At 43.5% G+C, this 13,017-nt stretch overlaps 1 long non-coding RNA gene across 1 annotated transcript; it reads left to right on the plus strand.

Annotated features, from left to right (window-relative positions):
- Positions 1-2,937: 2,937 nt before the first annotated feature.
- On the plus strand, positions 2,938-6,047 carry LOC123083636 (uncharacterized). The gene is made up of 3 exons (XR_006439339.1): positions 2,938-3,130; positions 3,350-5,428; positions 5,665-6,047. It is a non-coding gene; the product is annotated as an uncharacterized lncRNA (long non-coding RNA).
- Positions 6,048-13,017: the final 6,970 nt, after the last annotated feature.

Genomic DNA, 13,017 nt, shown 5'->3' on the forward strand with positions numbered 1-13,017 from the left:
TGTTTCTTCCCATCTGCCTTGCCTGATCTTGGCTTCCGAGGCATGACACCATCGACCCAACGCCGATGGCGTGCTCGCAGCCACTTCCCCTCCTTTGATAGGGAGTCGAGGTTCGGCGCAGACCCTACTCTCTGCTGCTTGGATTGCTTCTCGGTGGGCGACAAGATCGCCCTCCAAAGAGGAAATACATAAATGATGACCCTTGGTAAGAATAGAATTTAACAAATCAAGCGAGTCAAGATGTAAATCTAATTATATGATCAAAATAAAACCATTAAATAATAGGCGAGTCAACATGATTTTAACTGACCAAACTTCAAGCGAAACACGGTTTATATAATTATATAATTTAGTCATGAAAAGTTGCAATTTTGCAAACATACTTCCTAGTTGTCTTCCTGGGAGATAATCAACCTTGTAAATATTCATCCGGCTGACATGACTTGTCATACTAATCAAACTGGACTTAATTATCCAACTGAGTGCAGGTAAAATCTTGTCAACTCCAAGAAAATGACAAACTTAAACCAAGTATAATTACAGTGGAACTAAATTTTGAACATCCTGCTCAATATAATGCAGTTCAACTTATCCTTTTCCCCGAAAAATAAAACTCATGTTCAAAATATGCCTACGTTAATACCTTTGATTTGATAATGTCCACAAAGCAGAGTCTAAACAGCTGCACTGGACCAGAATGCCATCTATCTTGTTGTTTTCTGTATGCTTCGTATGACTCCAGCAATTCACACTAACACTAAAATGGAAATTCATGTAGCACGGTTTGAATGATCAGTAAAGGTATGAATGCCATACAGAAAAGTCATAAACTATAAGAGACATTATTCAAGTACCTGAACATCGTTAAGAATTCCATACAGAAACTTCCATCCCTTTGTATGTGCTCGGACAGCAATATCCATGTATTCAACTGTCGTTCTCTCCATCCATATTCCCGAGTCCTCGAGTGCCTTAATTCTCCACACTCCTGCATTTCCATTGAACCCCAAAAAAATTGAGGAATGCTCCCTTAACCTGCTGTTCAACCTCAAAGTGGAAGCACAGATTTATGTTTTGCAGCCTAAGTATTTGAAATTTTATGAACAGAAGTAGAAACATCATGAACATACATGATTGAGAGCTTTAACTGAGTTACCACTTACCATTATTTAGTACAGGGGGAAATCAAGGAGTTGAGATTCTCAATGTGCATCCTATTTGCCACCCAAATGAGTTCAAGTTCTCTCTTTTTTTCGAAAAGGGGGTTTACCCCAGCCTCTGCATCACAAAGATGCATACGGCCAAAACCATCCATGGAGAACCCAACGTTTTGTGCATGATTACACCCTAGCTACCTCCTGCACTTATATGAAAGCTTATCATAAACAGGTTATAAATAGTAAATTAACAACTAAATATGTAGGCATATAGTCATCAACTTTAGTACTCTAGCGAGTATGAGCTTCTGTAATTCATGGTGAGAATGGCATCTCAGTTTGGTCACGGAATTGACAGTGTGCATCAATTCAACTGATTTAGTTACCTTATCCATCAGATGTCAGATCGACGCAGGAGAGTGGAACTGTTGAACAAAGCAACCAAATCAAAGCCTTGACCGGACCAAAAGGGGAGCAAGCAACAAACCTGATGTAGCAGTGGAGGTGATTGAACTCGTGGAAGCTGTCATCGCCGTCGCGGCCGTCCATTCGCCAGTTGTAGCAGCTCCACATCCACCTCTGTGGCGCCCGCATCGGAGCTGCAGCCGCATCCGCTTGTCGTGTGCGCCGGCTTGGCCCACCTCATCCCTTCGAGCCTTGAGCTTTAAATAAAGGTAGCCAGGGGAGATCATGTACGTTGGTGGCTGCTACTGGAGCCGGCCGGCCATTGGAGGCGCCAGGACTGGAAAGGATGCAGGCGGACATCCACCCGACGGCGCCATGCCCCCGAGCGACAAACGAGGAGGAAGGGGCAGAGCACTAGCAGGGGTTTGAGGAGGTGGAGCTCCGGGCGGACATCCGGTAGGCGGGAGATGGAGAGGACACGAGCGCAGGGCGACGGCGGCGGCGGCGGCGGCAGTAACCCTAGCCGCGGGAGGAGCAGCGCTGTCCACGAAGAGGAGGAAAGGCCACTGGCTTGCTGCCCAGTCCGGCTCTCGATCGTGTTTTTTTTAGGGATCGTTCGTGCTTTGTTTTGTCGGCAGCGTTTTTGTCCCTAGCTAGTCCGACGTGGACACGACCAATGAGCGCCCTTGATGCACACCTTATTGTTTTGGATGTTGTTGGACACAATATATACTAGTAACTGGCAATTGCTTTGCACTCGTTTATAGCATGCATGTCAACGATTCATGTTGACTTCTTCAATTTTTAAAAAGCTAAAATTCGTTATTTATTTTTCCTAGTCATGCAACCATTTACGCTTTCCCGTGATACCAACCGGGACTAACGGTCCTCCTTCCTGGGCACCCCGCAGAGGCCATGTGTGGAGCCCTTTCTATCCCGGTTCGTAAGCGAACCAGGACTAAAGGTTTTGGGTTTTAGTCCCGACCTTTTAGTCCTGGTTCCAGAACCGGGACTAAAGGCCCTCTAAAATCGGGACTGATGCCCTGTTTTCTACTAGTGCATGGATGGGGGCAAATGAATTTGCGGAATCCATAGAAAACAGGACAATGGAGCGAATAACCGTTAAATCTTGAACCATAGACCATTAAACGGCTCCACATGGTGATGGTTGTCAGTAACGAAACCTATTGAGATAGGGGACACATCAACTAATTAGAAGATCTTTGTCCGGCCCGGAAGAAAAGTATATAGTTGGAGAATCGTAGACCTGTGGGACTCCAGACCATACATGTCGCAACAACCTTGTCCAGCTCAAACAGTGACGAGCGGTGAAAAGTAGTGGTTAATGGAAAGCTTGACGGAGTCTAGAAGTCCAGGTGGAGGTCAAGCTAATAATGAAGATAAGAGGCTTGAGAATTTGAGATGAGATGGATGCGAGCGTGTGGATGCCAGGCTGCTGTAAATGTGCTTTTAAACCATGGGGAACTGGCTCAGCCGTCTGAGCATCATCCAACCCAATCAGCCTTCACAGCTCTCCCGGCGAAACTAAGGAGGGACGTACGGGAGAGGTGCTGCAAATTCTCTATCTTTTGGTTTGTGTTCGTTTTGCTGTAAATTCTCTCTCCTTATCAGCTCTATATAGATTTTATCTGGAAAAAGAAGACTTCTATACATTTTGTAAAGCTGCTCCGTATAGACACGGCATGAGCCTAATCTACATCCGCTACGTACTATGCACGCAGTTCATAGCATGCCATGGCACCAAGTTTATGATTTACATTTTGCAGGTGACAGGTGTTGCCTCATGCGTTCTCGCAAGCAACTGGCCATGCTATTGCTGTTGGCACTGTTGCTGCTCTGTAATGACAGAGTTGGCAACGTCAAAGGCTTAACGATCCACGAGAGTAGCATCGTCGATCTGCATGCGCTGCTCGATTTCAAGCAGGGCATCACCGACGATCCACGAGGAGCCTTGAGCAGCTGGACCAACAACACCCACTTCTGTCGATGGCGTGGTGTGAACTGCACCACAACACGTCCGTTTCGCGTCTCGCGGCTTGTCCTCACCGGCCTGGATTTAGCAGGACAAATCACCTCCTCTCTTGGAAACATGACTTTCCTTCAATCACTCGACCTTTTTTTTTTGGAAGGTTCAATCACTCGACCTTGAGTGGAATAACTTCGTCGGCCCCATACCTATCCTTGGCCGTCTCCAACAGCTGCACACACTTCGGAACGAGGTGACGACAATTGCAACCGACGATGCCTTCGACAAGGAGACGGCACCTAAGGTGCCGCCGTCATCCGCCATGATCGAGGTCAACATGGTTTTCACAGGCAATCAAGGCACTCCGAGCCAGCAGCAGGACGGATCGGCACTGAACTACGCTGTGACGGCGCATGTAGGGAACCAGCGACCCTCGCCGACCCCTCAACACGCCGCTGGTTGGCCCACAAAGTTCCTTTATAGCTCGTCCTACATGGAACCTCTTATCTTCAGCCCTTCAACATTGCTTTGAGACCCGTACTTTTCAACTAACTTGCAACAAGCAAATTTCTCTTTTTTGTTTCTCTCAAATGAAATAACATATGGACTTCAAACTTTTCAGATCAAACAAACTTTACAACTTCAATGTGTGAAAAAACTTTCAGATTTTTTGGACCAACATAAATATACAAAATGTGAATTTTTTTGATTAAAAAACTAAATTTTAGCATTTTAAATGCATGAACAAATCTGAAAGTTTTTTCCCACGTAGTAATTAGAATGTTTTGTTGTCCTGCAAAGTGTGAAGTTTATACGTTGTTTCGTTTAAGAGAAACAAAAATGACAAATGTGCCTGCATGGATCTTGATGCCAAAATGAATGGCTAAGATAAGGGGTACCGTGTAGCTCCAGCTACACAAAACCACACTCCTGGTTGGCCATAGGCAGAACCGACGACTGATCTTGGTGGGACCAGATCCACGGCTGCCACTGCGCCCACCATCGCGGGAGAACTTGGGCTCCCACGGGCCATGGAGGCTAGTGTGGCCGCCGCACGACCAGGGGCGCCATCCTTGCCCCTGCGTGCAACTCCCCCCGGGCCACGCCCCAGCCACACCAGGAGGTCGGCGCCGCATCCAGACTCCTCGGCTCCTTCGGCTCTGGGCCTGCCGCCACCGCGGTCTACGCTGTTAGCCAATAAACCGTGACGTGTGTGCGCTGTACGCGTGCGTGTGTGCGTGCACTGGATGTGCCTGGTGCGATTCTGGCCGCGTGCTGGCCGTGGTGTGTGCGCGTGTGTGTGCTCACGTGTGGTGCGCGGGATGTGCGTGTGTGTGTAGCTGTTAGAGACCAGGTCCAGGGCTCGGCGTGTCGCGTGCGTTGCGGGCGCGCGCGGAGGACGCGGCCAGAGCGAGCTGGGTCGTGGGCGCGAGCAGGCAGGGGCGTGGAGAACGTGTCCATCGTGTGCCTGGGTATAAAACCCGTGTGTTGGTCATTGTAACAGTGGGGAGTCGAGTTCGTGCTCGCCGGAAATACACAGGAGCCGTCCGTAAGGCAAGGTGTTTGAGCGCCTGGAAATCTTGTGTGTTGCCTCCCCCTGGCTTATTTCTTGTCTCCGGTGATCGTCGTGCTCCGGTGGTTCGGTTTCTGCAACAACATACGCCGGCGGCAGCGGCGGATGGGAAGGTAGCAGTGCGAGGAAGCCTTTGACGGCGCTAGGGTTCGCCCCTGGCCTCACCCCGAGGAGACGACGCAAGGGAGTCACGCGAGGGGTCTGGATGTTTGTATAGAAGAGCTCTTGGTATTTCATGATCCTTTTTGGATCCTTTGTCAGATGTCTCCTTTCGGGACCGTTGTAGCCATTTCATGATGTGCAAAGGTACATTTAGCTCTTTCTGCCACTTGACATTTCATGAGGTAAGAATATGCTAGATAGAATGAAGCACCATATATTATTCTGTGCTTTTGGGAAAAATAAAATTGGAAATGGTCCATATATTATCCTGCGTGATTACAAAATTTCTCGTTTTCCAGTTATTCATCTAACTGTAATCTGTGGCCGCATCTTTAGTATAGAGTTTCTGTTTTAATCTTAATGCATGGAGTATATTGCAGAAACCACAAGACAAAAGAAGAATGGAGCTTGGTGTGGAGAGGACAGAGGATCAAACAGGTGTTTGAGGAGATTATTGCCAAAAAAACTACGGGTGGAATCCCTCGAGGAAAAGGATTGGAGTGGGATAAGCTTCTGATGGTGTTTTCTGTTCTGATCCAATTTGTGAGGTGGAGGTCCTTGTAATCTTTGTGGTTGTTCAGGTTAGGTGTTGTGTTCCCCCATCCTTTAGTCTATAAAATGGTAAACGAGTAACGCTGAGCGTTTGTTGGGTTGTCGCTTCAGTTTCTTCTCCTTCGAGTCTCTACCTTGTAATAGGTTAAGTAAGGTTAGATTGCTGGCCTGTGCTTTAATTTCTACACCTGCAGCTGGATGTGTTCTCAGGCTGTGGCCTTTTGTTTCTGAACTTCGTAAAACCTTGATGCTGGCGGTTTCTCAATGAAAATCAACGAGGAGGCTCGATGTTTAAAGAGAAAGTAATCTATGGCCACATGCTAGGCTTTTTTCTTTGGGCACCACTAGGCGCCGGCGCACCGGCCGAATGTTTCGGCCGGTCTGCTCCCAGCCGCCCGATCTGCTCTGCAACACCGTCAGATCCGAGCTCCTCTGCTATTTTTTTTTACCTTGTCCTTGTCTCCCCGAACGCTCGCTGTGCCGACCGCCCGTCGGGGCCGCCCCATGCTCCGGCACTCAGCTCGTCCAATCCGCTCGCCGCCCCGGCCGCCCGTTGGGGCCGCCCCGCGCTCCGGGACTCAGCTCGCCCCAACCGCTCGCTGCCCCCGCTGCTCGTCGGAGTGCCATGGATGCAGCTCCGCCTCACCGATGATTGGTTCCAGCAAAAACACAGAGATGCCCCGTGGTAGCATTTTCCCGTGTCAGTCGTAGCAAATGAAGACAACGGTTGCAGCAAAAAAATCCATGGGTGTCGCCATTGTAGCAAAAATGTTAATCGGATGTAGCAAAACACAACGCCAATGGTAGCAAAAACGAGGATGTTGCAACAAAAATGTCGTCCTCGTCGTCGCCGGTCACACCTCAGTCGTAAAAAAGCACCATGGCCGCATGAATGGATGTAGCAAAAACACAGACGGTAGTAGCAAAAATTGACACGGTTGTAGCTTTTATCTCAATGGTTGAAGCTTTTCCTCTTTACGGTGGAAGCTTTTCTGTAAAATGATTGAAACTTTTTTCTTTTTGAGCAGCGCCTGGGTGAAAGCTTTTCTGTATCGTTCGGTTGAAGCTTTTTTCTTCAAAGTTTGTAGCATTTTATATAGACGGTTGTAGCTTTCCTCAATAGCACTGAACGCTTACAGCTTTCTGTATATACGGTTGAAGCATTTTTAATCTTGGGTTGAAGCTTTCCTATCAACGGTTGCAGCACTCGCCAGCCTCCCCAGCTATCACGCATCTTTGGTTGAAGCAAAAAATACCATCGGTTCCAGTAAAAAATCTCTATGGTAGTAGCAAAACCAAAACACAATTGTAGCAAAAAAAGGTCATCCATCGTCTCGCCGTGACGTCGAGGTTCCAGCAAATTTGGGCCGCGGGGGTGCTGTCCTGCCATGGCTGGTTGCAACTCCGGCGTGGCCGGGTCCGGCGAGGTAGGGAGAGCTCCGATGCACGCGGATCCGCGCGGATCTGGTCAAGGGCGGCCAGATTTGCTGAACGGCGGCGCGCCTGGGAGGCCTGCGGCCGGCGCGGGGCGATGCGTTGACCATGGCAGCAGGGAGAGAGAAAGAGAGAGATGTGCGAGAGGAAGAAGAGAAAAGGGAGGAGGACTAGTCGTCTCAGGTCCATCAGGCCACGTGGTTGCTCATAAGTGGGTCACATCGCGCGCGCGTGGACTGGACCGGCCGAAGCTTCGGCCGGTGCCCCGGCCCCAAACGTTTCTATTTCCTCTATAGTACTTGTTCCTGCAAATTTGCGGATATTCAAACGAGCTGGCAAAGTTACGTATACAGTGATCGATACCGACTCCTCCAACAAATACTATGTGTGTGTGTATGTAACAAGATGTAGACTTGATTAAGTTAACACTATATGTGAGGAAGGCTGGGAAGACTTGGCTTGATAACTCATGACACTGGTGAACACTACTAGGGAAAAGCCTATACACAGAATCTTACTTGCCACGTTAAACATTTTTAAAATCCTCAAAAACCTAACAGAAAAAAAGTTACGGGGCTTTTAAGATCTGGAGGCAAAAAAATTCAAAAAAAATTCAGTTTTTTATTTAATTTTTGTTAAATCTGGTCAAACTATGGTCAAACTAATTATTCAAGAATATTAGTGTTACTAAATAATTATTTTAGTTTTTTTAAATTTTGGTCAAATCTGGTCAAACTATGGTCAAACTGTGGTCAAATCTGGTCAAACTATGGTCAAATTGTGGTCAAACTAATTATTCTAGAAATATTAGTGTTACTAAATTTTTAGAGCAATAGTTTCATACTCAAACAGTGAAATGTGTGACTTCATGCTCAAGCTGAATTCCTGAGGTTAATAGGATTGACATCTTACTATTGTCAGGAAAACAATAAGTGCAGACTTGGAAACGAGGGAGAATAGAACCCGGAAGTTAAGCGTGCTCAGGCTAGAGTAGTGAGAGGATGGGTGACTGTCCGGGAAGTTTGATGATTTGGAATGATTAGAGATTAAATTGAGCAACGCTGATGGGTGATTAGAGATTTGAGGTTAAACTAATTCTGAAATTTGAAAATTACTGAAAAAAATTGTTTTTTTTTTTAAAATTCAAAAAAATATATCAGAGATTAGAGATTAGTAGTAGCGCGGGTTGGCGCGCTACTGCTAAAGGACGTAGTAGTAGCGCGGGTCGCACCCGCGCTACTGCTATACGTTAGCTGTAGCGCCTTATTAGTAGCGCCGGTCCCCACGCTACTAATAGGCCCAAAACCCGCGCTGCTGCTAGGCTTTTCCCTAGTAGTGGAATGGCATCAGTCAAAGCACGCTCAAAGAGTGTGAGAGTAGAACAAGATATGTTTAGTGAATGGTCAAGTCTTCATTATTGACCAAGCGTTATAAGTCAACCAATAAGAGCGGGAGCTCCCATTAGCATTACACCTCAATTACTTTCTCGCATTGGCTAGTGATCGATAATTAAAATGTAATCACCACCATCAACAATATAAATGGGTCTCATAAGCAACATTAGCATGGATGTGTGCATCGCAATAATGCAGAGGCCGGGGCTTTCAGCCGGCACCCATGGAAGTCCCGGGCTGGCCGGGAATCTCCAAGTGGGGGGAGTAAATTTTTGCGGAGCAAGACGCAGAGGTCGTTGCAGTGATGCCTTGACTTCCAGTGTTTTTTCCCGCAAATTTGTTGATGCTTGCGAGCCGGATGGGGAAGTCGTTGGTCTTGCCCTAGTACAAACCATTGTGATTGTAGTTTGGGTGAAAGACGGGCGACACATTGATTGGAAAATTATTAGATCTTATTTTTTTCAGTCTCGCACATGGAAAAGAAAAAAAGGTTGCTAGCAAGAATTGAACCTAGAACCTGTTGGTTGAGGCCATAGCACGCTACCAACTGAGCTAACTCTCCTTTCTTGTTTTACATGCAGGTTACATGTTTTTTATACCTTATTAAATGAGTGGAAAGGAAAAACAACTCAATCCGTTTCTCTCAGGCGACAAAACTGGGAACTTGTGTGTAAATAGCATGGTATTTGACGCATGCGGACCTAGTAAATTATGATGCAAAGACCGTGATAACTTATGGGTAAATAGCATGATTATGCATCGTAGATCTAATAATTTACATACAAATACCCTTGGTAATTTTGACCCGAAAAAATGTGAAATAATCTAGTCCGGTAACTTGTATGTAAATAACATGATAATATAGACACAACAAAGTTGATAACTCGCGTACAAACACTCTGGTAACCATTTGACCCGAGAAAAAATATTGAAGAACAACCCCTGATAAATTCTGTCTAAATAGAATGGTAGTATACACACAACAAAGTTGATAACCCACGTACGAACACCGTGGTAACTCCTTTGACCCTAGGATAAAAGTTGTTGGAAATCATACCCCAGTAATTTCTGTGCAAATAACATGATAATATACACACAACATAGCTGATAACTTTGACTTTGAAAATTTTCTATTTGGAAAACATTACTCCGATAATTGTTGTGTAAATGACATGATAATTTATGCACTGCAACCCTGATAATTTAGATACAAAATATGACGGTAATATTCCAACGTGAGGGGTGCTTGAAACGTACCCTGATAATTACTATGTAAATAGTATGATGATTTATGTACCGCTGTCATGATAACTTATGTACAAACACCACGATAATGTTGATCTAGAAAAAAGTTTTAAAAAACATCTCTTGATAACTTTTGTGTAAATGTCATGATTTTTACAGACTGCAAAGTATAATAATTTTGTACAACATCCAGCCGTATCTTTGACCCAAGAAAAAATATTTAAAATATTCCCCGATAACTTATGTATAAAAAGCATGATAAGTTACGTACCAAATGGTTGATAACTTTTGTACCCTCGCAAAAAAACATGTGTACCCTGGCATGCTTTTTACAACGAAGTTATCATGATATGTCAACAATTTTTACTACGTTAAAATTACCATGATGTTGTAACTATTAACAGAGCAGCCGGGCCATCTATATAGGATAAAAAATATAAAAGGAAAGAAAGAAAAAATATTCGTTTCCAGGTCACGCTAAGTGGCAGTACAAATACTATCTAACCTTAATCTTTTCATTGGCTCAATCTAGACCGGGTGGTTGCGAACTATTGTGGATACCAATAGGTGGTTGGTTCGATTCCCACTTCATCCAATTCTTTTTATTGCGCTAGAAGAAAAAAAGATGCGGTGGATCGATTCCCACATCGATAGAAGCGGATCGTACTTACGTGGGTGGAATCGATCTGTCGCTAAGGTCGTTAGCACAGTCCATTATATAATTAAGACAAGAGTCAAACAAGCCATCACGTTAATCCACATAGGCTGAAAATATATGCCCCGTTGATTACGAGAATAAGGGCTGAGATTAAAAGATCTAAAAGTTATGCAAAACAATAACATGTACAATTTTTGGCATTTGGCACGTACATAAAAACGTGCTATAGCATATATATGTGCCTTCCAGGAAAAAAATAGACACACAAAATAATATGCATTTATACGCTATCACGGACACGGTGCAAATATATTGGAGTTGGACCCCTCAAAAAAAGATATTGGAGTTGGAGTACTAATCGGTCTGACACAAAGTACTTAGGGAATCGGTAGAAAGAGTCCGGTCAAAAGAAACCTAAAAAAGTCACACACGGAGATAGATTATACATGCCCCTGCCCGCTGTTATACAATTAAAAAAATCCACATAGGCTAAAAATATATGCCCCGTTGATTAAGAGAATAAGGGCTGAGATTAAAAGATCTAAAAGTTACGCAAAACAATAACATGTACATTTTTTGGCATCTGGCACGTACATAAAAACGTGCTATGACATATATATGTGCCTTCCAGGAAAAAAATACACACAAAATAATATGCATTTATACGCTATCACGGACACGGTGCAAATATATTGGAGTTGGAGTACTAATCGGTCTGACACAAAGTACTTAGGGAATCGGTAGAAAGAGTCCGGTCAAAAGAAACCTAAAAAAGTCACACACGGAGATAGATTATACATGCCCCTTCCCGCTGTTATACAATTAAAAAAACAAGTGCCGGCCATGATAAATCGATGCACTACATATAGATTTCTAACACGCCTCAGATTGAGGCAATTATGTCTAGCGTATAAATAAAAACATAAAAAGAAAGAAGCAAATATTTACGTCTGTTTATAGCGTCGGCATGTCCAGCTGGTATGTACATGCTAAAATAAAAAAAATCGACAAATAACCATGCATGTATATAGCTGAAGAATTTTTTTTTGGCGTACTCTCTTTGTTACTTTTTATAAGACGTTTTAGAGTCCACCACAATGTCAAAAAAATGCCTCATATTAAGTCGCTGGGGTTGTGGTAAGAGAACAATTGTTAGAATAATCACTATCTTAGCATCAAATAGTTTTCACTTCAGAAAAAATCAAAATGATCTACATACGTAGTAGAAAATTCATCCTCGAGGTCAGGCCAATGTGTGGGCACGTAATGTGGGAAATCCGTGCACGGATGTCATGCTGATATCAGGATGTATCTATATCCGTAAGTTTCCTAAAAAAATATACGGAAAGCATCCACTTGGTGAACTGATTGGCGCAACTGAAAAACATCTTCATAAACGAATTAACATTTGATTAATAGAAAACATATATATGTTGGTATGCAATAAGGAATAAGATAAAAAAAGTATAGTAATGGAAATTTTAAGTGGAAGCCTATAAATAATTTAAATTGCTAAATTAAAAAGAAGTTATGGAAAATTTATGTGGAAAGTCTACATACAATTTAAATTGCCAAATTTAAAAGAAGTTATGCATAAAACTATTATTAGGTGGATAAAGAAAATTATGACTTTTCAAACATAGCTAAAAATAAAAAAAAGTCAAAAGAGGTTTCCATACGAACTACATAGCGTCCTAAGAAACATCCACTAGAAATGTCTTAAATAGCTCAAGTTATAATAACTCCTTTTAAAATGAAACTAAAAATAATAAATAAAAATATATGAAAAACTGGTGGTCACGGACTCCATATATAGAGAGAAGCTGAAACCTTCAAATAGGACGGACAAAGAAGTGACGAACCTATATGGGCAAAAAGGTATATGTTTTATCATGCATTTGTTTTACGTACGCCGAAGGAAAAAACATGGAATTTTGATTAGATATATTTACATGATTAGGCCTGTAGTACAGGAAAAAGATCTTCCTGAGTAGAAAAGTTTGTAGTACATGAAATATTAGGCATCATTGGATTGATGCATGTACCTTTTCGCATTAGCAAGGTTGGCAACGAACGGATGCGATGAACTTCCCACAAAATAATGAAATAATGAACAGGTGACAAAGATATCTGAGCATGCATGAGATCGTGTAAGAATAATCGCAAGTTGTGTGTTAATATGCTATGTGGGTGTGCGTGTGTATCACATGAAGAAAGCAACACAATATTATGGCAGCTAAGTGATAAGTAATTTTTGTTGTTTGCATTACAACATGATACAAACTTCATGTGCACAAGTGGAAATTAACAAAATTTGGAACCATGGGGAATCATGTGGATGTCTGATATTATACTAATAAAATAAATGAGACGTGTCGGAAAAAACCAGTAGAAGGTGTACCTATAAGTCTTCACTCTTTAGATTTAACTATTGGTTGAGATTTTTCTAC

Source organism: Triticum aestivum, chromosome 4A (genome assembly GCF_018294505.1).
Source record: "Triticum aestivum cultivar Chinese Spring chromosome 4A, IWGSC CS RefSeq v2.1, whole genome shotgun sequence".
In the NCBI taxonomy this organism is placed as follows: domain Eukaryota; kingdom Viridiplantae; phylum Streptophyta; class Magnoliopsida; order Poales; family Poaceae; genus Triticum; species Triticum aestivum.